Raw genomic sequence first — 4,812 nt, forward strand, 5'->3', positions numbered from 1 at the left:
GATAACAATAACAACAACAACAACAACAAAGTGTGCAGCTGCTGCATCAGTATTTATCGCAATATCATCACCAACCACCGACAACTAAAAAACAACAACGTCGAACACATCAAAAAACAACACACACCAGGTGCCAGGTTCACATGTCGAACACACCGTGCACTATTCTCATTATAATACACGGATGAGGCTGCAGACGATAATTTTATGTTATCTAACGTTATCCAACGAATTGCATGTGTATGGTAATTCAAGGCAATCATTCAACTACATTGTCAAGATAACATAGGCCAAACAGACGTTCTTCGTCTACTAAAGTGTGCGCTTGGCTATGAAGCTCACAACATTGCCATCCGGAAGAATAACGAACCAACACACAAAACTATGTGTAACCTTAATCGTTTATAGTCTGGTTAATGCAGTTTTGTGAGAATTGCTCACAAACGCGGATGGCTAAAAACAATAGATAGTATGCGCTTGGCTAAGAAGCTCACAACATTGCCACCCGGTAATATTTTGAGGTCTTTGTTAATGCTTTTTGCCTTCCTTGTTTATGAGTAATTCTCACTAAACTGTATTAACCAGACTATAAATTATATAAACGTTCAAAGTTACACAAAGTTCGTGTGTTGGACCGTTATATTTCCGGATGGCAATGTTGTGAGCTTCTTAGCCAAGCGCATACTATCTATAAGATAGTATGCACTTGGCTAAGAAGTTCACAAAATTGCCGTCCGGAAGTAAAACTGGCCAACACACAAAAACTGTGTGTAACCTTGAAGGTTTATAGTCTGGTTAATACAGTTTAGTGAGAAGTACCCATAAACGCAGATGGCAAAAAAACAATAACAAAGACATGAGTGACGTCATCTTCGAACAATCTAAAGTCTGATTGATATAGATAGAATGCGCTTGGCCAAGGAGTTCACAACATTGCCATCCGGAAGTATAACGGACCAACACACAAACTCTGTGTAACCATGAACTTTTATAGTCTTGTTAATACAGTTTAGTGAGAACAACTCACAAACGCGGATGGCAAAAACAATAACAAAGGCCTGAGTGACGTCATCTGCATACTATCTATAATTTAGTGAGAACTACTAATAAAAAATGGCTGGCTAAAAACAATAACGAAGAGATGAGTAATGTCAATTCCGTTAATGTTTTGTCAGGAAATGTGACCCATCGTCTCAAAACGGTATTATGTCGGAACGAACCATATGCTTAAAAGCCGAATTAAGTGTTAAACTGGTCAAAAATATAAAGTGTTGGCATTAGCACCCTAAAATATGGTGTCCTTTGCATGAGCTCTACTAACGACAACTCACTAGGCGGTGCAAAACCCAAATAATGACGTCAAACTGCCAGTCCTTTTGGATTTCAGTGTCAGGCTATAGATAGAATGAAGTTGACGTCACTCGGGTCTTTGTTATTGTTTTTTGCCATCCGCATTCATGAGCAATACTCACTAAACTGTATTATCCATACTATAAAATGTCATGATTACACAAAGTTTTGTGTGTTGGTCCGTTATACTTCCGGATGGCAATGTTATGACCTTCTTAGCCAAGCGCATACTATCTATAGATAGAACGAAGATGACGTCACTCAAGCCTTTGTTATTGTATTTTGCCATCCGAGCTTGTGAGTGATTCTCACTAAACTGTATTAACTAGACTATAAATGTTCATTGTTACACATAGTTTTGTGTGTTGGTCCGTTATACTTCCGCATGGCAATGTTGTGAACTTCTTAGCCAAGTGCATACTATCTATAACATAACGATGGCTACGACCAGATGCACTTTGGTTTAAATTTCACACACAAAAATGAGTAACAATGGAAACGATCTAAATTCATGTTTCGTCCATCTGAGTCATCAATCACATGATTTGCTGCTGTCCAATGATTGGATGGTTCTGAACAAATGTAAACACGCTGCTTTGCTTATGGATGTTGTAAACATACCCATGTGTCAAGCTGAACCAATAAATGACCAATCGTGATGTTAGACATTTCAAAAGCTGTGAACACTTTTCAATATGTAGGTAGGTCACTTTGAGCACATTTTTCATTGTAACCAATGACTTCAAGTACATGGAAAGTGAATATATAGATCATCCTCATTTAGTACCATATTATATGGAGAAAAAAATAAAGTGAGTAGATGTGCGTGACCCATATATAAGGGAACAACACAAAACAAACAACGTTTCGGCCCTTGGCCTTCGTCAGGAGACAAAAATTGTTTTTTGTCTCCTGGCGAAGGCCAAGAGCCGAAACGTTTGTTTTGTGTTGTTCCCTTATATATGAGTCACGCACATCTACTCACATTATTTTTCTCTCCATTTTACTTGCTCATTTAGGCACCTCCATAGATAACTCCAAGTAGTCTGTGGGCACCTCTAGCTTTGGTTTTACTACCAAATTATAACACTTGGTTTTACTACCAAATTATAACACTTGGTTTTACTACCAAATTATAACACTTGGTTTTACTACCAAATTATAACACTTGGTTTTACTACCAAATTATAACACTTGGTTTTACTACCAAATTATAACACTTGGTTTTACTACCAAATTATAACACTTGGTTTTACTACCAAATTATAACACTTGGTTTTACTACCAAATTATAACACTTGGTTTTACTACCAAATTATAACACTGCTGTGTACTAGTAACTTACCTTGCCAGTGGTCAACATCAGAATTCTTATGCACGGTAGTAGAAATGAAACAACTCGTAAGTCATCAGTTCAGCGTTTCTAATAATATATTATCCGGCCAAAGTCTGTAAAACCATGTATCAAAAATGTTGGCCAGAAAACTCGTCCTTTAAATTATCGATCGATTCAAATACCACTTCATCTTGTCACAAATTCTCAAACTTGGGACGTCCACGGATGTCCCTGGTTTGAGAGTTTTGGACAAGATGAGGGTCATTTTAAACGATCGACATTTTAAGAAAAAAAATTCTGGCCAAAATTTTAAATACGTGTTATTTTTAGAGTTTGGCCGTCTGGCAGGATCCAAGGTTACACATAAAACCATGTTTTAAAGCCACGCTCTCACCTGCCAGGCGGAGTTGTCGTACCAATAAGGTCGCAGGTTCAAACCCCACCACCGCCGCGAAAAAAATTTTTATTCTCTATTGTCTTCTGGCACTTTTCTACTCACTTCATATCTTGTTGTTACCAACATAAGTGCCTGCTCCACTCACTTTTCTGAATTAAAAATTCACCCCATACACCGGAGCATACTCAATGTCTCAATCGTTTCTATGTTATATGTTTGTGATGAGAATATTGGCTATTAAACTTAACTGCTGGTCAAAATTACTTCGCGATGGTGGTGAACGAATCGGCGATCTCAAGAAGTGGGTGAGAGAGGGATCTAGAAATGACTTTGGGTTTGAAACGAATATTTTTGTGTTCGTGGATAGCTCACACGGTAGAGCCACGCTCTCACCTGCCAGGCGGAGTTGTCGTACCAATAAGGTCGCAGGTTCAAACCCCACCACCGCCGCGAAAAAAAATTTTATTCTCTATTGTCTTCTGGCACTTTTCTACTCACTTCATATCTTGTTGTTACATAAAACCATGTGTAACTTCTCTACTTGCCCCTGTGAAATCGTTCAATCATGCATGAAAACTATATTAGTGACGTCTCGTTTCAAAACGGTACTAAGCCGAGGTGATTTATTTATATAAAATTTACTTTATACGAGGTTTCCAGCCATTTTGTGTTTTATTGAAGAACACGGATGTGATCTCTTTCATCGCAATTCTCTAGACTTAACATTTTTCTTCGTTGTAGTTTTTAAAAAATACTTTTCGGTATCTGTTTTCACCTGATCCAGCCAGACATAGTACCGTCTTGATGATATGGGTCAGATATAATAATATGTGCGGACAGTTGATTTTAGCCTCCCTGTCTACAAGAGGTCAAGTCAATGTTACCAATTTGGCGTTTTAACGCCAAATTCAATAAATAAATAAATAAAATGAATAGATAAATAAATAAACAAATAGATGAATAAATACATTGATTAATTAATTAAATAATTAACAAATGAATAGATAAATAAATAAATAAGTAAAAAGTTTGTATGTTTTAAAGCCGTTTGGCATGGAAAAATTAAGTTTTGCACAAGGTGTACATATTTCCAGGTCTGATAGTCAAACACAAGTATGGGTTTGATTCAACATTGTTGCAATGGAAAATAAATTGCGTTGTTTTGAGATTATATTTTTGATGACAGCAATGAATGAGTCCGTGACCATTTAAGTTATCAACCCTGCAAATAAATCTATGTATTACTTCAATTTGGCATATTTTAGTATTTTCTTAGAATAGTTTTCAAATCCTCGAACTTTATTTAATTGATTGATAAATTAAGACTCATACCACAAGACATTCAAAATTCCACTCTCAAACTGGCAAGACGATGTAAATTTTATAAAAATAGATCAAGATAACTATATACACATATATATATATATATATATATATATATATATATATATATATATATATATATATATATATATATATATAACAAAGAAAGTATTGGACTGGAACCCTCAGATCAAAGGATCAAGGGGAAGACCACGGGAACATGGAGAAGAACTAATTAAAGAAGCTGATATACAGAGAAATGATAAGACATGGATTGGATAAAAAAAAAGAGCTCATGATAGAGGAGGACGGAAACTGTTTGTCTGTGGCCTATACCCTGACCCAGGTTGAAAAAGGCAATGATGATGAATTGTATACTTATGGCAAAGGGATAAGAAATTAAGAT

The 4,812-nt window shown here is 36.1% G+C and overlaps 1 protein-coding gene across 2 annotated transcripts in view; it reads right to left on the reverse strand.

Annotated features, from left to right (window-relative positions):
• The window catches only part of LOC144977471 (hemocyte protein-glutamine gamma-glutamyltransferase-like), a 56,729-nt gene extending 53,700 nt beyond the window's left edge, over window positions 1-3,029 (reverse strand). The window contains exon 1 of one of the 2 annotated variants that reach the window (XM_078922721.1): window positions 2,696-3,029. The gene's annotated coding sequence lies outside the window, so the exon portion shown is untranslated. The remainder of the gene's footprint in view (window positions 1-2,695) is intronic. The other variant, XM_078922722.1, reaches the window with a different exon arrangement.
• Window positions 3,030-4,812: the final 1,783 nt, after the last annotated feature.

This window comes from Berghia stephanieae, chromosome 7, assembly GCF_034508935.2.
Source record: "Berghia stephanieae isolate SIO BIC M18660-M18661 chromosome 7, UCSD_Bste_1.3, whole genome shotgun sequence".
NCBI classification, from domain to species: domain Eukaryota; kingdom Metazoa; phylum Mollusca; class Gastropoda; order Nudibranchia; family Aeolidiidae; genus Berghia; species Berghia stephanieae.